Here is a 23,385-nt window from a genome sequence, read left to right as displayed (position 1 = left end):
GGCCTGGTGAGCAGCAGGGTGAGGCGGAGGGCTGTGAACCCCAACTGTATATTGAATCCAATGCGGTTCAGTCCGCATTGGAACAAAGTCATATCCCATCATCCTTTTGTCATAGGGTCCCACACACCTGGACATGGCTTGTAGCAATCTGAATTTTGTATCCACAGGACTTGAATGGGGCTGGTCAATGGAGACAGAGGGCTAGAGAGCCTTACAAAGCCATAGTGACCTCTCTGGATAAGGTGGAGACAATCTTCAGATGCTGGCAGTGCCTGTGTTCTGCACCAGCTGAGCCAATGAACAGATCCAGCTGTTCTCTAGAAGGGCAAAGAGAGAGTCTTGCAGCGCCTTCTTGAGCAAACTTTTAAATGTATTTTGTTGTTGTTGTTGTTTGTTTTTGTTTCTGTTTTTGTTTTGAGGACTTAATCTATGGAGTGCCAACACACAACCACAGCAATCCAAGTTTAATCTCTAAGCATTCATCTCCCAAGTTCAGATTTTTCTTCCATCTTCTCAGCTGGTGCATTCCCCAACTTCTGAATTTCTAAAAATACCCAGCGTGGTTCCCTCTACAAAACACCAGCACCCTGCCAGCTGTTAAACAAATAAACTCAAAACAAAAATGCTGTAGTTGTGAAATAAGATATATTTAATTAAATAAAAAAGGAAAAGCAAGTGCTATTACAAGAACATAAAACTGTAAGGCATAAGATAAAAACTAAATTACTACAAGGCAGCTCGATCCAATCTAATCCTTAAAGATAAAGCTGAAACCAGAAAATTGCGTGTATTGAGAAATCAACATAAGCCCTGAGCAAATATTAACTAGAGATCTATAAACTGGTTGATAATAAACAGTACTATGAACATTAGGATTAGGGAAGGAAGTGGAAAGGGAACCTCTTTGGGGTGTGGGGGACTTGAGTTCATGTCTCCATCCTGCTTGGAACAGCCTTGATGGAATGATCTTATTAGAGTGACTTTTCCATTAGCTAATTTCAGTAAATCTGAGAGAAAAAAATTGAATGGCAAAGAGGTACCTGGCAAACTTCTATCTATCATCTTTTGAAAGACACAGGGATGATGTGATCTCATCTTATCAGGCTATAAAATGGAGCTTGTGGATAAAATGTTTGCCTTTTACTGTGGGTTTCTAACTCAGCTATTGACATGATTTTAACAGTGTGTTTAAGCATGAAGAATGGTCCAATTACATGTTAAGTAGCCTTTTTTTATAGTTCTAATAAAGGTTCATTTAGACGTTTATACTGACAGCTCAGTTCTTCGGAAGGGGATTTTTCAAGCTGCCTGCTAAAAGACATTTCCTGGCTGCAAAAAAGAAAAAAAAAAAAAAAGAGAGAGAGAGAGAGAGAGAGAGTGAGAAGCCTGCTATTAGCTAGGAAATGTTGCTCCAGCTTTGAGAGATGCCATTTGTGTAGGGGCTGAGTCTTCTGATGGAGAAGTCGGCAGTGGCAGCTGGAAAAATCCAGCGAATTCACAGGTGAAGATGCCCTCTTTGTCACAGTTTCAGGCTCCGGGACAAAGACTCTCCTTGGAGAGCATTCATGCACTGCACGCCCCTCACAGGGAGCTTCAGAATACGACCTGAATGGGAAACCGACTCCTGACAGGCAGGGAACGCGGTTCTCCATCAGATCAAGGTACAGGGACAGCCCGGTCCTCTGAGGGAACTGGAAGGCCCTCTGGGGACAGAGTTAGTGTTCTTAGGCCCCTGGGGATGCAAGTGACCTGGGGGCTCTTAGAAACATAGTGGTTTTTTTTTTTTTTTTTCCTCTAGTGAGACTCCAACTGAAGTGTTCCTGACAGAAAAAGAGATACCTATGTGCTCTTAGGTCTGGAGAGAAATCTCCACAATTTCCTGGAGTCTGGACTGACGTCGGAGTCCAGTCATTAACTCGCTGTGAGTCTTCTCGGGGTTTCACACCCTGGCTGCCAGCTGCTGGATGAAAGGGGCTTGTATTAGTGTGCAAGGGCCACCTGGTAACAAAGTGTTCCAGATATGGGGGCGAGGGTGTAAACAACAGAAACTTATTTTCTCATAGTTCTGGAGGCTGGACATCCAACATCAAGGTGTCCGCAGGGTTGGTTTCTTCTGAGCCTTCTCTCCTTGGCTTTTCCATGGCCATCTTCTCCCTGTGGCTTCACATGGTCTTCCCTTTGTATGTGTCTGTGTCCCAGTTCCCTCTTCTTATAAGACTACCAGTCCTGTTGGATCAGGGCCCACCCTAATGACTTCATTTTAACTTAATTGCCCTTTTAAAGACCCTGTCTTCACATACAGTCACGTTTTGAGGTACCTGGGATAAAGACTTCAACATATGAATGGGTGGGGGGACACAATTCTCTGCATCTTTATCTTCTTTGTGTATCTGGGGGTACAAATATACCTACTTCTTACCCTGCCTCCAGAGGATAACTCAAGAGGGAAGTGGGGAGCAAAAAATCAACCTCCTCTATTCTCCTCCTTCTACTAATGGAGAACAGGAGTGGGGCCATTGCTTTAGTTTAATAGTAAAAGAAGGAAAAAGTAGATTAGATGTGTGTGATTTCATGCTGTACTCAAAGGCTCCTTAACACGTTCCTATCTCTTCAACTGGCTCTTGTTTAAACTCCATGGCCACATTCCTAACCTACCTTAAGGAGTCCTATTTTCCAAGTCATTAATTGTTTTCTTGCATTCTTAGAGATTTTCAAGTTTCTCCTAATCCCTCCCAAATCCTGTGCATTTCACAGGTAACCTGGAGAGGCTCAGAGTGCCCCGGAGATGCCGATAATCTCCAAATACTTCATCTGGTGGAGGAGCTTTTCCATCATCCGCCCCTGCGTTTAATTCACTTAATTCCTGTGTATGTGCGTGTTGACACCCCACATGCAGGGAGGGCCGGAACCAATTACACACAAAGCAAATAAAACACCAGCTCTCCCTCTGCAGAAGAGGAGTGGGCTATGCAGGAATTTCTATTAAGGTAACTCTGGTGTGTGGAGGATGTCATCCCACCAAACTGACAAGCTTTAAAAAAAAAAAAATCACCCCTTGTAGGAACAATAACAGTGACACAGAAATCACATCAATAAGGCTACGCTATTCATAAGTCACAAAATTTAAACAAAAAGGCAAATCCCAAAATTGAACCTCTAGGTCAAAATCAGGATGAGTCAGGAACTTTTGAGGAAATCATTCAGCCTGAGTGCTACCTGAGTGATAACTTTATGTGAAGGGAATTTGCCACTGTCTGAACTTGCCAGTCTCCACCTCTGTCTCTGCCCAGAGCCCAGAAGACCCTGCAGAGGGTTTTAAAGGAAGCGTGGATTTGGATTCGGGAGGAGCAGCCCCAGGGAGGGAGCCCACAGTGTTGGCCCCGGGCACCAGAGTTAGTCTGACAGGCACCGATGGGCTCTGAGCTGTGCCGGTGCAGACTCTTCCCTTCCCATCCTGACTGCTTCTTCCCCTACTGAGCTGACGGCCCGGGCCTCGTTGGGATCCGTCAGGACATCACAGGGTGTGTGCTGCATGGCGATGAGGAGGAGCTGGAACAGAGGGAGACTCAGACACTCCCAGGAATCCTCCAAGATTGAGTGTACAGATCAGCCAAAGTTGTGATTAAAATAACCATGTGTTCCAGTAAAACCCTGGGATGGGAAGTAATGAGTTTCCAGGGGAGGAGCAGGGAGTCAGGAAATGCTCGGTGGGGCCCTCTGAAGAACAGAGGGACGAGGAGGTCAGTGCCCTCTGGGGTCACCTAGCATCGAGCACTCAAAACAGCGGCTCTGGGGGCATGGTCAGCCTGGACAGCCAGGAGCGGTTTATCACCTTGATGAGGCCGTGGGTAGGGGCGCCCTGCAGGGTGTGGGATAGAGGAGTGGGAGCCAGCCTGGGAGACTGCTGACCTCAGCGACAGAGGGAAGGCGCTGATGGCAGGTGGAGGCTTCAAGTAACAGGGGAGGCTCCCTCGGCCCTCCCACCTTCCGCCCAATGTGCCAAGGTTGGCCCAGACCTTGATTCCACTTTGTGCCTGGGGAGGACGTTTGGGTGTGTGGCGGGGGAAGGTGGGCAGGACTTGGAAGAAGAGAGCGTATGTGGGAGTCCCCGGAAACCCGCCCGCCTGTTGCCCACTTTAAGCGTAAGGGAGGCAAGGTAGAGAGCCACGCACTGAGGCACTATTGTTTTTTTGGGGACTCTGCCCAGCACTGGAGGCCTAGGGGAAGGCCTCCAGCACCCACGTCAGCAGTGAGGACTAAAAGGTCGGAGTGTGTATAATGGGGTCGTATTCCCTTGCCAGTGCTACCCTACCAAAGTGGCACAAACCAGGCAACTGAAACAGCAGACATGCACTGTCTCCCAGTTCTGGAGGCCAGAAGTCCAAGGTCAAGGCTTGGCAGGGTTCTTCCTTCCGGAGGCTGTAAGGAGGGATGTGCCACTCGAGTCTCCTCGTGTCTCCTGTCATGCTGGCAGCCTGTGCGGTTCCTCTTCATCTCCCCTTGCCGTTCTCCCAAGGCACGTGTCTGTCTCTGTGCACATTCCCCCCTTTTTATAAGGCTATCGTTATGCTGGACTAGGTCCACCCTGATGACCTCATCTTAACTTGATCATCTGCAGAGACTCCCATTCCCAATGCGGTCACATTCACAGGTACAGGAGTTTAGCACTTCATCAGCTTTTGGGGGGACAGAATTCAATCACAGGGGGCAAGGGTGCCACTGGGCTATCAGGTATACGGGGAAGAAGCTGATTTTTAGAACAGGCTGGGTTGCAGCCCTGCAGCATGTGAGTTAGGTGGGTTGTTCAATACTTGTGTTCTTAGTTGGAAAGTCAGGGTTTCCAGAGTGCTGCTTCACAGAGTAGGTGTGAGGGTGATAATGGAGCTGAAGACCCTTTGATTTTTGAAGAGGATGCACCTGGTGGTTGTTATGGTGATAATAGGCCGCCTGTATGTTCTCTCACTGAAGACAGTGGCTCTATTCTTGGTCCCCTTGTCTTCTCAACTGTGAAATGGGTTTAATAAATAGTGCATTAACTGGGCATCTAACTCTGCAGCATGGCAGTTATAAAAACGGGTAGCCGTGTGTGTGTTGGCAGCAAGCCACATCTGGGAATTGGGGGCAGGGAGTTAAGATCAACAAGGAACAGGAGACTCAGGGGATTTGGTGAGGACTTGAGGAAAGGGAGGCAGCCCTGAACAGGTGGGTCCAAGCTGGGCAGAGAGCAGCAGGGGTTATGTGGTGCAGCAGGAAGACAAGAGACGTTCTAAAGCTTGTTTTCAGTCGTGTTCCAATCCATAATGCAGAGATTCTGATTCTCATTCTGATGGGTTTTTTCCCCCACACCAAGCAAATCTCTGATACCAGCCGGATGTCCTACAATTCAACTCAGTTCTGACACTACCTGGAGATGAGGTCCTACAAGTCAAGGGCTCAGTCCTGCAAGACTGACGCCCACCCTCCCAGTTAGATTCCAGCTGCAAGTCCAGGTTGTCACCTGTGCTTCTGACTGGTGGGCTGTGAATTGGAGGTTCCTCTGCCCCCTTCCTTGGGTTTGATTAATTTACTAGAGCTGCTCACAGAACTCAGAGAAACTTATTACTTACCATTGCCAGTTTATTATTAAAGGATATAACTCAAGGACAGCCAGATGGAAGAGATGAGAGGGGCAAGGTATGTGGGGAGGGGCGCAGAGCTCCCATGCCCTCTCCAGGTGTGGTGCTCTCCCCAGATCTCCACGTCTCCACCAACCCAGAAGCTCTTCAAACTCCATCTTTTGGGGATTGTTATGGAGACTTCATGATGTAGGCATGATTTATCATTAGTTCCATTTTCATCCTTTCTCTCTTCTCAAGGGAATGAAGGTTGGGGTTAAGATTTGCAAGTTTCTAATCATGCCTTGGTCTTTCTGGCCACCAGTCCTCATCTAGGAACTCACCCAGAGTTGCCTTGTTAGAACAAAAGACACTCCTATTACCCAATTACAAGGATTTCAGGAGCCCTGTGTCAGAAACCAGGCTCAAAGACCGAATGTTAGAATAAAAGATGTTCCTAGTGTTCTTATCGCTTAGGAAATTCCAAGGGTTTCGGGAGCTCCATGCCAGGTGCTGGGGATGGAGACCAATATGTATTTTCTCTCATCTCAGAGATGCTATTTTACAGGTGCTTACTAGCCAGGGCGCACGTGCTTGGGTCACACTGGCTGTGACCTGTGAGATCCCTCTCAGATTGGGGGGCCTGTGACTTGCTTCTTGAAAGTCCTAGGACTTCAGCTGCTCAGTGTTTTTACGGCTTTGTGTACTAGCTCGGTTTACCAATTTGGGATTCCTTTCTTTGATAGCTCTATTATTTACAAATATATGCACACCTTTGGTCTTCTAGCCTAAAGAAAGGAAACCATTCCTTGGAGGTGACAGAAAATGACCAGCCCCTCCACTATGACCTTGGTGGTCGAACCATAGCAGGTGTTGGGTCAGTGCCCCTCTGGCCTCACCCCTCCGCAGGCCAGTGGCCTTGCCGGTGGGCCAGGGTTGGCATATGTGCGTGTCAACCACAGTGCTTCAGCCTGGGGACCTCGCCCCTGACCTCCAGGCCTATTCTTGGTCTCCCCAGCCTCATCCGTGTCCCCAGACTGACTTCTCATTCCTTCAACGCTGTAAGCCCACACCTTTCTCCGCAGCCTGCAAGGGGAGGCAGCTCGTTGACAAAGAAAGCTATGGCTGGTGAGTTTTCTTTTTCTTCTTGCTCAGTTCTGAAGCTGAAAAAAATCACAGCATACTTCAAACTTGAGCAGTGGCTGTGAATGTATTCACTCTTGAATTCATCTGTGAGGTTATTATACGCAGCTTTGATGTTACAGCAAGACTACCTGGGTCGTTTTGTTCCAATTACTCAGTGCAGAGGAGGAGGACTTCACGCCACACAAAGGCACCGACTTTGATGTTGTGTCGAGGCTGCCCTTCCCGGGGCTGATGCATCAGGAGCGACTCCGGGCAGCCGGGGCGCATCCACGTGGTGGGGCCCTAACCCGGAGCGGGGCAGCTGGGTGCTGCCGGCCCCGAGGAGCCCTTGTCAGGGCAGCCATAAGCGTGGGCCTATCGAGCACATTTCCCATTGCATCACAGAGGATTTGGAAATAACCTCATTTTCCTCAATTAGGAAGATGGAGATTGTAATGGCTATACTTTGCTCTCTTCAGACGTCTTTCATCTCTGCATCGCAAAGTGCTCTGAAAGCATGATTAAGGAAGCTTCCCAACTCCCCAGCCGGGCAGGCGCCCCACTGCCTGCTTCTGTCAAGGCTAAATGGTTGAGGCCAGCTCACTGGGTGAACTCAGGGTAATGGGAGATCCTGCTGACCCCAGCACAGGGCAAGGATGGATGCTGGAAACCCGCTGGATAGGGGCAGGGAGGGAGCTCGAGGCAGCCCAGTGCAGAGGTGGATTCCTGAATGGGGAAGTCGGGGTCTCAGAGCCAGCCCTGGCTGTCACACTGGCCTGTTGTCAGAGTGTGGACCAGGTACCGCCACCCACCCCATTCTGGGTCTCAGACTCAGTGCGTGAAGAGCAGGAAGGGGAATTTGAAGATGTGCCAGGTACCCCGTGGCTCTGCTGTTCTGTCACGTGATGACGGATTTGACAGCCCTGGACTCCCCGGCCCGCCTTTCATCTCTCCTTGACATCCCTGCTCAGAACCCAGGGTGCTCCCCACACCTCCTATGGCCCAGAAGCTCTCCTTGCAGCCCGTGTCCTGTATCTTCCATAACCACCCCATCCCCAGGCACAGATTCCCACGCATCCTCCACACACCACTTTGTCACGTCTCCCGTTTAGAGCACGCGGGTCCCTGCGGGGTCTGCCTTCCATGCTCTGCCTTCGAGGTGCGTTCTCCACTCTCCCCTCTTTCCTCTGCCTTTCCTCCAAACAAAGTACTGGCTCCTTCGTTTTTTTGCCACACTGGATTGTGTTCCTCTGTCCATTTAGGCCAGAACTCCTCCTCCAAGACCCTCCAGCGCCTGCCAAGCCTCGGTTGTTTGCTCCGGCATCAACCACCCAGCTGACTGTGCTTTTAGTTTGTTCACTCTCATTGCTACCAGCATCCCTGCCTCCTGTTGTGGTCATTCCTGCCCCCTTCCCAGTTAGCTGTCCTCATGTGCCGTGGGCTAAGAACAAAACTCACCGAGCTGAAGTGGAGGTGGGACCAGAAGGCTGAGAGGCTTCGGTGTGTGTCTCTGCCTGGACAGCGGAGCCTCGCACCTGGGCACTCGGCTGCCTTTTTAACACCTTTCTTTTCTCAGCTGTGCCCCATAATGGCTGAGGACACAGGATACTCGCGTTCTGGGTGATGGGACGCAATGGATCTGCAGTAACGGGCGGTGCACGAAGGGGGTGGCTCTGGAGAGGGAGGGCAGTGGCAAGCCCATTTCCTTCTGCTTGAAGCGGGATTAAAAAAAGGAAAAAAACTAGACCTGTTCTTTTGTTATTGCTGATTAATAGATGCTTCTAAATGTTGCATTTTGAAAAAAAATTGTGATGCCACTCAAAAAACATTTTCCACCAGTGTTTTGGAAATCCCAAGGGATTCCTAGTTGAGAAAGTTGACAAGGTCAAATCATGCTTTGGAGGATGGCTTATGAATTGGAAGGTTCTTATTCTTGCCCTAGACGTGCCCTGCCTTCTCACTCTCTCATGAGAGGACTCTGCTGGGGAGAGGTGATCACCCTTGGCTCTCAGGAGCTGGGGCTTGGTGTGGTCACACTGTCCCCTTGTGGGTTGGTCTGACCAGCCACCAGGGCAATTCTGGGGAAAAGCTGTATTTTGTTGTAGTGGTTTTCAAGTGTAAAAAGCCCAGTAAAACTTAATCCTATCCTTTTTCTGGAACAAACAAAAAGAAAACTGCTGAAGTGGAAAATTCAGTATAGGAAATATAGGAGAGTCATTAGGTTGGAGTTTCAAAAATGAGAAAGAATTCCTGTGAGTATTTTACGGGTTTGCCGGGGGTAGGGCGGACCACCCATCTGTTGGGCAATGGACTCAGGTCTAACGGGCTGCTCTGCTGTGAGTGAGATGCTTCCTGTGGGCCCCTTCTATGAGCTGCTCTTTTGCTTGGCCTCATTGCCAGTCCTGACTTCATTTCAGCACCCCTGCCCCCACCCTAAGCTGCTCACAGGCAGGCTCACTGGTGCTGCCGACCACGTGCTCAGTCCTGGGGGATTCCTTCTGAATCTATAAGCAGCTGCAGGGCCCTTCCTGTGGCTTTTCAGGGCCCAGGGGCCCAGTCACCCTGCCGTGTCCTCGTGTGTCTATGCTGCTGGGCCTCCTCGGCTGCCGTCAAACTTGGGACAAGTGTTCCTAGGAGCGGTCCTCAGGGTTCCATCTGTGGGACTTGACTGCATCCTGATTCCTGAGTTTCACCTTCGCAACCTGCCTCCTCCAGTTTCTTCAGGCTCAGTAGTCACCCTGCCTGCCCCTTTGACTGATGACCAGGTTCCTTGCTTGTTTGAGATGGTTTGAACCATCGGTGACAACATGCAAAAAAGACAGGGTAGGGAGTGGGACATGGGAGGGGGAACTAAATCTCCTGCCCGAGAAGAGCTACAGGGTCCCATTTGGACATGGATGGTGAGGGGATCTTTTTTGGATGCTACATTCACAGAAGGTGGACAGTGAACTTTCTTTGTCATCTCTTTAGGTTATTTGTTTTATCACATTAATTTGCATTGCATGGCAACATGCAGTGGTCCATCATTTCACAAATACCTTGGCCTGTCACCCATGCCCTGCTAGTATTATCAGTGGCAGAAGTGGCCAACTAACCACCAAGATGTGTGTTCTGCGCCGGAGCATAGAACTGTTGGTGGGAGGGGCTGTCCCGTGAGGGCTACGCCCACCAGTACCCTCGTGTTTGGGTGGCGACCTGGGGATGAGCTGTTACCAATAGAAATGTTAGCCAAGTTGATGAGTATCATGTCTGGACCAAGGAAGTAAAAAAAAAAGTCTCTCTCCACCTGTCAGCTGATTGGAAACCTTTGAAGGACTTAGAGTGGGCAGAGCCACAAGATGGAAGGAGCCTGGGTCTATGAGGTACCTGACCAGGAGCACCCTAATTGGACAGTGACATGAATGGGAAATGCATTTTCATTGTGTTAAGCCCCTGAGAACTCATGGGGATTTCACTTACCTAGTGTAAGAGCTGGCATTACTATAACTCATGCACTTTGGTTTAGTCAACTCAAGGTCTTTCTGGTTTTCACCCAGTGTGAGCCACCCTGTCCTGGTCTGCGTTCATCTCCCTGGTTTCTCTCTTCATTGAGGAACTCAGGAGGCGCTGCTGCTGAGCGGGAAGAAAGAACTATGTGAGAAGGCAAACAGGATAAGAGCTAAGTGAGGGTAGTTATGAAGGAATTTCTTCTCCGGGCCCTGGGAGAATTTTTTTTTCAGTGATTTCTGGGTCTCTTGAATTATGAAAGTAATGGAGTCATGAATATAATTACCTCTATTCTGTAATTACCCGGCAAATATCATATGAATACATAGGGGGTTTGAGTCAGCAGATCTGGCAGCTGCAGAGTTTGATTATGATGATTTAGCTGCTGGGAAATGCCAGGGATTAATTTCAGTCATCAGTGTAGGAACAACAAGGAGAAATGGCCCCAAATTAGGGAAGGACACAGGCAGTCTGCGTGGTGAGAGCCCTTGGTGACTGGGAGGTCAGTTAGTGGAAAGTTTCCCCCCTCGGAGGAGGCCTATCCCTGGAGTTGTTCCTGCAGGACCGGGGGCCATCCAGAGATTTGTCTGCACTCCGCCATGTCCCCAGGCCATGGCTCTTGGAGAACCTCACATGTGCGCTCTCTGAAGGTAACTGATGTGTTTGCTTGAACTCTCCGGCTTTTGCAGCATTGATCCCTTTTAGTGGCCACAGTACCCCAGGAGGTGGAGTCACACATCTACCCCCATTTTACAGATGACAGCGCGAGTCCTAAAGGAGCCAGTCTCTCCACACGGCACAGTGAGTGGCCTTTTCTAAGTCAGAACCCAGGTCCCCGTGTCCTCTTTCTTATCTTGTACTGACTTTGGGAAGGAATTACCTCCAATTGTAATGTTTTTTCCAGTGGGAAAAAGTGATTTCTTTTCTGATTGCTTTTTTCAAATGGTTCCCCGGAAAGCTTTAGGAAGAGTGTGAGTATTTGTCGCGCAAATCAGACCCTGGTGTCTGAGGAGGGAGTGGAGAACAGCCTCTACAACGCGGGGGCCCCTGAAAGAGGCCGAGTCGCCCTGTGCTCCTCGCTGTGCTGTGTGACGAGCTGTGTTGTGTGCCTGTTCCTAATTGGGGCCCATTCTCCTTTGTTGTCCCCACGCTGATGACTGAAATGAATCCCTGGCGTTTCTCCGCAGCTAAATCATCAGAATCAAACTCTCAGTTTGCTTCTACTTGCAGGGCTCCCTGGGTCTCTCCATGGGACAGCACCCACCTGCCACCAGTGGAGTAGAGAGGGTTGTGGTGTCTGGGCGAGGCCAGCACTGTCCTGGAAGTTTTCCATTAGTATGATCAGCTCTTTGCTCCTCTTGTTTTGGGACTCAGTGCTCACCATTTACTGTCCCCCAAATTCCCTCAAGGCTGTTATTCAGCTCCAAGTCCAGCTGCCTGGGAAAAGAGACTTGAATGAGGGCTGTTCGGGACCAAGGCTGCAGCATAGGGGTTTGGCTGTCCTCACCACTTTCTCTGTGGGGTGCAGGCTGCTGGTTTGAGGATAGGTAGTGTGAACAGGTCAGGGTGGGAGGGCTGGTTCTGTGCTGATTCCCTGGTGGGGAAAGGTCTGAAACCCTAGAATTCTTGTTCATGGCCACAGCAACACCAGGGACCTGGGGGCAAAGCCGCTCTGGGCAGTAGTTATACCTACCATATGCCTTCTAGATTTTTGGACTTATCGACACCAGATGCATTTCCAGACTCTTATCCGCGCTTGCCAACAGACATTAACCTGCCTCATATCTACTCAAAACACAGGCTGGCTGTACATCCTTCCTCTGGGCTTTGTCAGTAACCTAAAGATAGCGTTCTTGAAGATCTGAATTCAGACCTAAATACTACTTTTGACTGAACTTCCAAGCTATTTTCCTGATGCTGATTTGGACTCTGACAATAATTCTAAACTCTTAATGTTGGCCCAGAACCAGATCTCAACAGCTTCTAATCCATAACCTCGATCCAGACATTAACTATAAGTAAATCTTGTTGCTGTAGATTCAAGCTCTAATTTGAACCCAGCTTTAAACCTAACCCCAACCAAGAAATATTTGTAAGGTCTGGCTTTTCTGAGCAGGAATTTGGTACTCTCATCTGTCATCTGTAGGAAAGAAAAATTTTCCTCTACCCTCTTCTATTCTCTGGCTAGGTCTGTGGAAACAGACAAACAAAAAACTAGCAACAGGCAGATTAGCAGGAGAAAAGAGATGCAAATTTATTTGATGTTTAAAGTTTTATGTGGCACAGGAGAGCTTCATAAAAAGAAAACTTCCAAAGAAAGAGCTAAGCTTGGAGGCTTTTAGACCACTTGGGGAAAAGAGGCTAAATTTAAAGAGAAGTGAGAGAGGGACAAGACAGAGGATGGGGACTTTGAGCTTCTAGGGTCAGCAAACTGTAAGAAGGCAAATATATGGGAAAACTAATTAATGGTAGTGAAGGACTAGTTAGTAAGGTTTGTTTGTGTAGATTCCTTTTTGGTGCCATCTCATCTCTGGTGATGAGGTTGTTCTTCCCTTCCTGATGTGAGAAGCGGGCTGGAGAGGACACCTTTACAGAGGGAATTTATGACCTGTGGTCGGGTGGACAAGGGGACTGCAGAGAGCTCATCCCGTGTCTACTTTTTTCTCAACTGCCTTCAGCTCAAACTATCCTTAGGCCAGAGTGGTAGTTTTACATTTTCACAAAAATAATTTAAAATCATGAATCCAATTTTTGGGCCATTTTTTCATCAAAAGCTCCCATTGGAAATATAAACATTTTTGGTGAAGGCTGCCATTAATAACTTTTCTGTTGAGCAGAGAGATCAGTGAAAGATGATGAAAAAAAATTATATGAGTGTGAAGCAGAAGTCATCTCTTAACATGTTTCAGTGTGACATAGGGAAAGAACAAAGCCTTTGGAGTTAGACAGATGGGTTTATTACAGCCGTGTTCCATTGCCAAGCGGTTATGAGCAGCTGATTCATTCCTTCATTCATTGAATCATGCCCTTCTATGTCTCCATCAATGACCAGAGTAGGCATCGTTCCCGCCCTCACAGAGCTTCCAGTCTAGTGACATAGACACTAAGCATGCAAGCAAACATATATGTGATTATAATGTGAGATAAATTTTGAGATGTATAAATGGGGTATAGAATGAGAGGGTAACAGAAGAGGGTCCTCAGTTTGTGGGGGGTCAAAGAAGGGAATTCTGGGGCTGAAGGGGAAGTAGGAGTTAGTCAAAGAATAGGGGAGAGAGTTTGATTTGGACAGCAAGGCTCTTAACTGCAGGGGAATTTGGGCTCATTTCACAGTAGTGTTAGGGCTGCCTGTGCATGACTTTGTCATCAATGGAAATTGCAGCTGTTATATCATGATGAAATGATGGTAGTTACTAGACCCATTGCTGGATCTCATTAGTTAACAACGTGATAAAGAAGCATGTATATTATTGTTACATCCCAAGTATATATATTTTTAATAGATTTTTTTAGAACACCTTTAAGTTCACAGCAAAACTGAGTGGAAGCCATAGAGATTTCCCGTAAACCTCCTGCCCCCCGCCCCCCACCTCATATGCACATCTTCCCCTACTACCAAAATCCCTCACCAGAGCGGTATGTCACAAATATCCTTTTAAAATAATATTTTGATAACTTTACTTTGATATAGTTGGTTCCCTTCATAATCCTATGCATTTTGTTTCATACACTGAAAAACATTGTGAGCAGGGCTCCAGAGACCTCACCAGGCTGCCAGAGCAGTTCAGAGCACAGAAATGGCTAAGAAAGCGGGCTGTTGAAGGAGCACCTGCAGAAGGAAGGAAGGAGGCAGCCCCAGTGCAGCAGGAGTAGGATCAGCCAGAAAGGTGGGAGGAAGATGACACTGGAGAGACTGTAGAGCCTTGAGGGTCACTTGGAGGAATTTGATTTTCTCTTATGAACAATGGAGAGCAATTGGAGGGTTTGAAGCAGAGATTGGCTTCATGATCTGACTTACATTAAAACATTAAAATGACACCACCACCGCCATAGCTTCTTTATTGTTGCAGGCGAGTAAAGGAATGTAGGGTTGGTAGAGATAAAACAGGGAGACTTGCAACTTGGAGGAGGGTGATGGCAATTGAAATGTAGAAAAGGGAAGCCGAGTTAAGATATCCCTTGGAGGTGACATTGGAAGCTTGGGACAATGAATTCAACATGGGAGGTGAGAGGAAGAAAAGTGTCAGGGATGATCCTCTGATTTCTTAAAGTCACTGGCGCACAATGGTGCCATTGTCTGTGATAAAGGAGACAAAGGCAGGAAGGCAAAGTGGAGGGGGGTGTTCAGTTTTAGACGTGTCGATTGAGGTGCCTGCATGAAATCCAAATGGATGTGTCAAGTACCCGATTGGATAAATGAGTCTGGAGCTTAAATGAGATCTGGGTTGGAGATATGAATCTGGAGATGCCAACAGACAGATGACTTTGGAAATTGTGGAGATGAATGAGGCTGCCTTAGGGGAGAGTGAGATGAGAAAAGGACCTAGAATGGCTCTGTGAACTTCAAAATGTAGACATGGTGTAATAATGGATTATCCCAATGATTATGCAAAGAGCTAGCGTTTATTGAGGGTGCTAGGCATGGTTCTAAATGTGCTGCATGAATTTATTTATTTTCACAACCACCCTATGAAGTAAACTCAGTATCCAAGATCACAGTTAGTAGTTGGAGGAGCTTACGGTAGGAACCTAGCAATCTGGCCCCAGAACTTCTTTAAACCATGTGGAGCCTGAGACAGAGTAGCCAGAGGTGTCAGGAGATAGATGGAAAAGCAGCAGCATGATGTCCTGAAAGCTAAGAGCAGAATGTCTCAGAATGGAGGGGTGGCCAACCTGGTCAGATGCTTCTGAGGTCCAGCAAGATGAGCTCCAAAGAGCAGCCATCGGATCTGGCATCATGGGGATTGTAGGCAACATCAGAAAAGGCAATTTTAGTGGAGCGGCAGGGAGGTAGGAGTGGAATCTAGTTGGCGTGGCTCAGAGAGAGAAGAGCTGAGGATGTGGAGATGGCATTTCCCTTCAGTGTCCCCTGAGGATAGAACACTTGCTTTGCAGATAGTTATAAGGTTTGGAGAAAGTGTCTATTGTCCACACAGCACAATGCTTAGCAAACAACAGTCATGCAATAAATGTTAACAATTTTAATACTTGTCTGCATAAATCTTGAGGTTATAAGGCCGGCAGTATTGGTGACACAGGAGCAAGAAAACAAATACACAACATTTGGTCAGCCAGCATAAATGTACGGAGGTACCAGGACATGTTCAATGAGAGTTCAGGATGAAGAAGACTGACTCTCCCCCCTGGATGAATTGCCAGGCTGGTACTAGGTGAATGGCAATCCTGTACAAAGGTAATGAATGAGGCTGTCTCTAACATACTGTCCCAAGCCAGCATGCAAATAGGGAGGGTTGAAGGAGTTCAGAGGAGATACCTCAGGGCTCGGATGGGATGATATATTTGCCTGGGGAAGAGATGGACACTATTGCCTGGCCCCCTGTTTCTGCATAAGGAGTAAGGGCCTCGGGCAGAGGCAGTGGCTTTGCCCTGAGTCTTGCTGGGTGTCAGGCAAAGCTATCAGTCACACACATCCTCCCTGTGTGGCACAAACACTTCGCATTTAGTAGCACCTCTCTCCGCAGGGCTGAAAGCAATTTGTAAACAGAACTGAATGTATCTCATTACTCCTCCCCACCCAGCCTCCCATCCTGCTGTGTGACTGACGGCTGGGCCTGTGGGAAGGAACCAGAGGACCCTGGTGTGACCTAAAACAGCACTGGGAAGCTCCCATGGAAGTCACTTGGAGCTCAAAGTTAGAAAACTGGGTGTAGACATGGATTGTTCTGAGAGTTCCTCAGAGCAGCTTCTCAAACCCTTCCCTGGAGGGGCAGGCATGAAAGCGAGCCTCACTTACTCTTGGATTTTTTTTTTCCCCTTAGTGTCTTTTTTTTTTTTTTTTTTTAATTGAAGTGTAGTTGATTTTCAATGTTAGTTTCAGGTGTACCGCAAAGTGATTTGTTATACAGATACGTATTTTATTTTCAGATTCTTTCCCATTCATTATAGGTTATTATAAAAAATTGAATGTAGTTCCCTCTGCTATACAGTAGGTCCTTGTTGTTTATCTATTTTATATATAGTGATATGTGTCTGTGAATACCCAACCCCTAATTTATCTCTCCTCACCCTTTCCCCTTTGGTAACCATAGTTTGTTTTCTATGTCTGTTTTTGGTTTGTAAATATAATTTGTATCCTTTTTTTTGGTTTTGTTTTTTTAGATTCCACATATAAGTGATATCATATGGTATTTGTCTTCCTCTGGCTGACTTACCTCACTTAATATGATCATCTCTAGGTCCACTGAACTGCTTCTGCTTCCTGAAGAAAGGTGGATCCAGATGTTTCCCTGCAGGGAGGCCATTGGTGTTTCCTTTCCCTCTGAGGCCATGTGACTGATGACTGAGAAACACTGGGCTTCTTTTTATTCTCATAGAAGACAGCCCTCCCCAGGCCCCTGCAGCTTTGCTGGGACACCAGCCCTGTGCCCTTGACAGGAATCCTAGTGGGTGGGGGCAGGTAGTGTTGGGGAAGGGCCAGGTGGGTCATGGTGGGTGGGCTGTGCGCCTCCAGGAATGGAGGGCAGGTCACGTGATGTGTAGTCACCCAGCTCTCCTGACCGCAAGCCCTGGACTAATCTGGGGTGCTCCGTGGCTTTCTGAGCCACTTGGAACTTGCCCCAGTTTTTCTGACATTCACACATTGCTCTCCAGTAAGTCTGCTTTTTCACACGATTTATATAAAACCATCTGCAAATGTGTGGAATGCCCTTGGTAATTCCTGCAGAATCTCTAAGTGCTGGGTGGAGTTTTTTGAAGGGATGAAGTGAGGTGAGCACGGGGAAGACTGTGCAGGAACTTGCAGGTTTGCAAGAACGTTTATCGTGTGAAATTAAAGGGAAACCATTCTCTTTTTTTGCTTACTATCTTATCTCCTCCTATCCTGCCTAATCTCAGTCATCATTCAAACCCCAGATTAAGTTCTATATCTTCTAGAAAGCCCTCCGTGATAATTTTTTTGCAGTATTTCTTTATTTTATTTTTTATTGAGGCAAAATGCATATAATGTAAAATTAATCATTAGTGGCATTTAGTACATTCACAGTGTTGTGCAATCACCACCTCTATTTAGTTTCAAAACATTTTTATCGCTCCCAAATGAAATTAGCATAATGTTTTCCAGATTCATCTATATTGTAGCATGCATTGATACCTTATTCTTTTTATGGTTGAATAATTGCACTACATACACACACACACACACTGCAATTCATTTATCCATTTATCAGTTGATGGGCATTTGAGTTATTTCCACCTTTTGACTGTTGTTACTCATGCTGCTCTGAACGCATCTGTCCAAATGGTTGTTTCAGGACTTTATTTTTTCACTTCTTTGGGGTATAAGCTTAGGAGTAGAGCTACTGGGTTGTACAGTTCTGTGTTGAGATTTCTGAGGAACCACTGAATTATTTTCCACAGCGGCAGCACCATTTTGCACTCCCACCAGCAAACCTTGATCATTTTATTTCACAGGAACTCTTCTACAAAGGAAATTATGGCATTTTTCTTCTGGTAACATATTCACATGTTCCACGGTTTCAGTTGTGGACATTTTAGGGTCCATTATTCAGCCTATCACAATCATACTACCTCATAAGGTTATTTTGGGATGAAATGAAATATTTAACAGAAAGCACTGGTGCTCAAAGATGTTAGACATTACTGCTGCTCCTGCCAACGATGCCTGTGCCTATGGTTAGATTTAGGACCTGGGTCATAGTGAATGCCCTGTAGGTATCTGGGGGCTGCACATGTCTGACTGCCTAAAGTCTCAGTGATGTTGCCTGCTAAGAATGGACTGCCTTTCCTCAATAGGAACAGAGTCACTCATCAAACTCCTCACGTCAGAGTCCTCTCTGGGGTTCCATTGAGTTCAGACCTATCTCTTTGGGGGAATATCAAATCTGAGCACTAAAGCTCTCGTCTATCCCAGGGGCCTTAACTATTTCTGAATTATAGAATCAAAAGTTCTGGGTCACAAAAGACACCCCTGATAAAGGACTGTCATCCAAAATATACAAAGAACTCTTAAAATGCAACAGTAAGAAAACAACCTGAATAAAAAATGGGCCGAAGGCTTTATTTAACAAACACCTCACCAAGAAAGATACACAGACGGTAAATAAACATATGAGGAGATGCTCCACATCATAGGTCATCAGGGAAATGGAAATTAAAACAACAATGAGATACCACTACCCACCGTTTAGAATCACCAAAATCTAGAACACTGACAACACCAAGTGCTGGGGAGAATGCAGAGCAACAGGAACTCTCATTCATTGCTGGTGGGAGTGCAAAATGGTACAGCCACTTGAGAAGACACTTTAACGGTTTCTTACAAAACAACACAGTCTTACCATAGGATCCAGCAGTTGCACTCATTGGTATTTACCCAAAGGACATGCAAACTTATGTCCCACAAAAACCTGCACATGGATGTTTATAGTAGCTTTGTTCGTAATTGCCAAAACTTGGAAGTAACCACCATGTCCTTCAGTAGGTGAGTGGATAAATGAACTGGTACATCCAGACAGCTGAATGTTATTCAGCACTAAAAATACATGAGCTATCAAGCCATGAAAAGATATGAGAGAATCTTAAATACATATTAAGTGAAAGAAGCCAATCAAAAAAGGCTACGTACTATATAATTCCGATTATATGACAGTCTGGAAAAGCAAAACTATGAAGACAGTAAAAAAAGATCAGTGGTTGCAAGGAATTGGTAGGGGAGGAATGAATAGGCAGAACCCAGAGCATTTTTAGGAGAGCCAAAACACTCAGTATAATAGTATAACCGTAGGTACACGTCACTACATATTTGTCCAAACCCATAGAAGGCACAACACCAAGAGTGAGCCCTAATGTAAACTGTAGACTTTGGATGATGATGTGAATGTAGGTTCATCAGTTGTAACAAATGTATCACTCTGATGAGGGGTGTTGATAATGAAGGAAGCAGTGTATGTGTGGGGGCAGGGATATATGGGAAGTCTCTGTACTTTCCTCTCAATTTTGCTATGAACCTAAAACTACTCTAAAAAATAGTCTTAAGAAGTTCTGAGCCCCTGGGAAGTCATAGTGAGGCTCGAGAACTCAAGGTTGGGAGATAGCTACATATGAAGGGAAGCAGGTCTGGAACTTGTGTTGAACTATGAAAGCTTCTGAACTGCTGTACACGATGGACCTTTAATCCCAAAGAACATTCTATTTATAAGAGATGTTCCACCAGCAGAGGGAAGATCCCTAGAACCTTCTCATTGTGTCTTGCTCCTGGAGATGGGCTCAAAGACAAAGAAAGAATGGAGACAAGAACCTTCAGCCAACATGATGCCCTAGTTGCTTGGGGGGAGGAGGGAGATTTTGCTGTTGATGTTGGGAGATGGGAGGCTGCTCTCTGAGCTCATGGCAAGAGCAGAGATTCCTTCCCTGTGTGTAATTTAGGGGCCTATGGAAGGCCAGGTCCTTGGATGAGGTGGCTGTAGGTGGGGATGCGGGACAGAGGATTCGGTCCTTGTGAAGAAACTTGAGTTCCTTGATTTTCCCCTCTTGGCCCTGGTCACCCTATCTGAAAAACCTGTGTGGATTGAAGATCTTGCACAAGTTCTAGCAGCCTGTGATTCTATAATTATATAAAGAGCTATGCCAAAGCATTTTTAAATAAATACTTCTCAGATGACTCATGTGAAGCTCATCTGAACAAAGTGTAACTCTTGAAATTTGACTCAGTCCATGGAAATGTCTGGGTCATGTCCTGCCTGCTCATGTTTACTCATCTTAACACTTAGAGAGGTCCTGGGGTCTCCTGAGTTCTGCCTTATATACATGAGTATTGCCACGGCCAACTGACCCCTTGGGAACTTTAAGAGGCTCCAAATTTCTTAGGGTGAAGGAGAGAGAAGCATACACTAAGGGTCATGGGATATTTCCTAAGAAAGAGAAATAAAGGTGCTTTTAGTGATCACTGTGGTTGTGGGAAAAGAGGACCAGAAGCTCAAACCCCTGAGGCTGATGCAGGATTTAAATAGCTCCCCTGCTGGGGAGCATCCCCTCTGACCACAGAGGACACGACCCTGAAAACCAGAGCGCTGTGAAATGACTCCAAAGTACATGACCTATAGGAAAGAGTCAACCCTTTAGATACTTTCTGGAACCCCTGAGCTTTGAGGGGAAGATGAAGAGTTCTAGGATGAAATGGATCTTTCTAATAGTTGGAATAATATTAGACTGCAAGAAGGAAAACAAATCAAGCCACATGGGTAAGAGAGGAAGGGCCCAGTGTGGGGAGAAGGGAGGAGTGGAAGGATGGAGGGAAGGCAGAAGGGGCTGCATGAGCAGAGGTCCAGGGTCAAGACCAGGCTCCGTGTGCCTGGGAAGCTACAAGCAGCTGAGTGTTTCTGGCACATGGAGTGAAGGGGAGGCAGAGATGTGATGGGCTGAGGCTGGAGAGGTAGGCAGGGGCCGGCCAGGGAGGGCCTTGTGGACCAGATCTTGTGAGGGGGTGGGGGTGGGGCGCCTTGCAGGGTATCAGGGGGGGACACGCCACGGTTCATAGAAGGTTCATGGCCCTTGTTCCTCGTCATCAGGTGCACGCTTGCTCTCTGTCTCCTTATTTCCACTGCAGCCACAGGCTCTTCACTCAAGGAATTGTCACTTCAAGCTGAGAACAAGCAGAACAACAAAATCTCAAGAGAAATCTGTGCTTTTCCCAAAGTGTTGCTTGCAGAGTGGGAGGAAAGAAGCTTGACACAAGATATTTGGGACTTTGGGGACAAACAGTATATTTTGCACATTGCTGCAGGGCATCAGGGTGTCCTCTCAATGCTTAATTACATCCTGTATGTTTTCTTGGGAAATGCTGAGACCACGGCATGTCTGCAGCCGGCACACGTCCAGCACTGTCTGACGATGCCATCCCCATCCCTGAATAGCAACCCTCAGAAGCAAGGCAGACTCCGTTACGGTCTAAGCAAGGGCTGCAGGAGATGCAAATAGGGTCAAAGGGAAAAGGAGAAACTCCTGTTGCTCAGTCTCACCGAACGCAGGAGGTGTGGCTGTGGCAGAACCTGTAGAGGTGGCCGGAGCCCCACGTGTCCAAATGTGTCTGAATCGGTGACTGTGAGGGAAAGCGCACCGTGCTGCCATCAGGTGTCTTCTGTTTCAATCCATTTGTCCACTGATGGGCTGTGTGACTTGGGGCAAGTCTCACTCCCTTTCTTGACCCCAGTGTTCCCATCGGAGGAACTAGATGTTCCCTTCTTGCTCCAAACTGCTGTATATAGTCACCGGAAGGGTTCTTCCTCCAAGCCTGGGTCCTTCCGCCTAGTCTATCTTAAAGATGGTGTTTATTATTTATAACCAGCTATTTCCAAAAAGGATTTGAATCAGCTTACAATAAGAGATGTGTTTGCAGTGGATTCATTAAAAGGCAATTAATGATCAAATGTCATTTGATAGGTGGTGGTGATAGGGAGAAATATATCCCAGAAACCTAGGATGAAAATAGCTTTTTTAAGTGAGTCCCGAAGGAGAGCTTTGAGCTGTCTGGCTGCCAAAGAGAAGGAAAGCCCCTGTCCTATGCTCAGAAGGAGCCCTTCACCATTGGAGAGCTGGGTGTTTGCTGACACCTACGTGAGAGGTGCAGCAAGCACTTAAATATACAAATCATCAACAGCTCTTCTAAAAGATGCAAGGTACTCAAGATGCTCTACATGTGGCTTTGTTTATTTTCCCTCTCAGAGATTCCCATTTCTTTTGGCAGAAATGAACAGATGTGTCTCACAAACTGATGAAGGTTGACAGATTTCAGGTTCGCACTGGGCATTTTCTAGAAAGTGGGGGAAGTAAGCAAGGTCTGCTCTTTTTGGGGGTGGACGTGAAGCTCGAGCCTCCTTTCCTGAGGTGCTGACCCCCCTGGGCTCTGGAGGACCCACATCATGCATGGGATCTGAGCCTCTCTCTGGCCCAGCTCTCCTACCTGATGCCAAGCAGCCAGAAGGCAATCCTCTCCCTCCTCCAAACAGCTCCCCACGAGCCTCTCCAGCGGGGCTGGAGAGGGGCCAGCGCCAGGCTTCTGAACGACTCTTTTCTCCTACTGACCTAGAAAACCCTTTTGGTGGGTTTTGAGAGTCTGCCTTCCCTGTTGTGAAGCAAGCTGAGAAAATGTCACGTCCTGAGTAGATCCTCTGCACAGCAACCTGTTGAAACCAGGGAAAATAAAAACTTTGCTTGAAAATGAGCAAGCTTTAGGTTCTGCAGCTGCCACATCAGAAATCCACGTGGGCTGCCTGAACTCTGGAAGAGACTGAAAACCATCCTTCAATCGACTGTGATTCTGACTCTGCATAAACTCGGGAGCTGCTCTGGGAACTGAGGGCTCTGAGACCTACTCTCCACTGCGTGTGCGAGGAGCTTACATTAAGGGTAATGTGAGATACGTGGGCACTCAGAAGCGAGCAGAATTTAACTCAGAGCATGGTGGCAGCGTTATGTGTGTGTATGTGTTTAACTTAGGGCTGGAAAAAAATGCTAAATGAAGAGCTCAGAACATCAGCTATATATCCATCCTTAATACCGTGCAACTTTTAAAGCTGCAACGGTTCACTTCAATCTAATCAGGCTGCACGAAGGATGGATGCTCCATTGAAAGGCTCAGGTGACCGCACACTCAGCATGGAAGTCGGTGGGGCTGGAGGTCTGGGCATCTTCTAACTAGGGTAGCCCAAGAACTCCAATCTTATTAACACTTCCCTTGCCTTTCCTCCTAATTTCCTCCTGTCCAATGATGTCTTTCATCCCCATCATTAATTCCCTTTCTGACTATACAAATGCTGACTCACAGTCTCATCTTACTTCCTCTTTGCAATTTCCCTTGAGTACTCAAACCAGCAGTAATTGTAGGATTGTAAACTCAGGGCAGCTCAAGGCTAACGGGGCCTTAGAGGACACTTCACTTCCGCCTCCAAGGGAAGGGGTTCCTTAGAAAGTATCTCTCACTGGT

At 47.1% G+C, this 23,385-nt stretch overlaps 1 protein-coding gene across 16 annotated transcripts in view; it reads left to right on the top strand.

Moving 5' to 3' along the window:
- The window catches only part of LOC123614968 (uncharacterized), a 501,406-nt gene that overhangs the window by 264,280 nt on the left and 213,741 nt on the right, over window positions 1-23,385 (top strand). Inside the window, exon 1 of one of the 16 annotated variants that reach the window (XR_012499262.1) lies at window positions 1,797-1,921. The exons of the other annotated variants lie outside the window; for them this stretch is intronic. The gene's annotated coding sequence lies outside the window, so the exon portion shown is untranslated. Of the gene's footprint in view, window positions 1-1,796; window positions 1,922-23,385 lie in introns of those variants that run through there. 16 annotated transcript variants of the gene reach the window in all.

The sequence above is a fragment of the Camelus bactrianus genome, chromosome 15, assembly GCF_048773025.1.
Source record: "Camelus bactrianus isolate YW-2024 breed Bactrian camel chromosome 15, ASM4877302v1, whole genome shotgun sequence".
NCBI classification, from domain to species: Eukaryota; Metazoa; Chordata; class Mammalia; order Artiodactyla; family Camelidae; genus Camelus; species Camelus bactrianus.
This window is presented reverse-complemented; position numbering and strand designations above follow the sequence as displayed.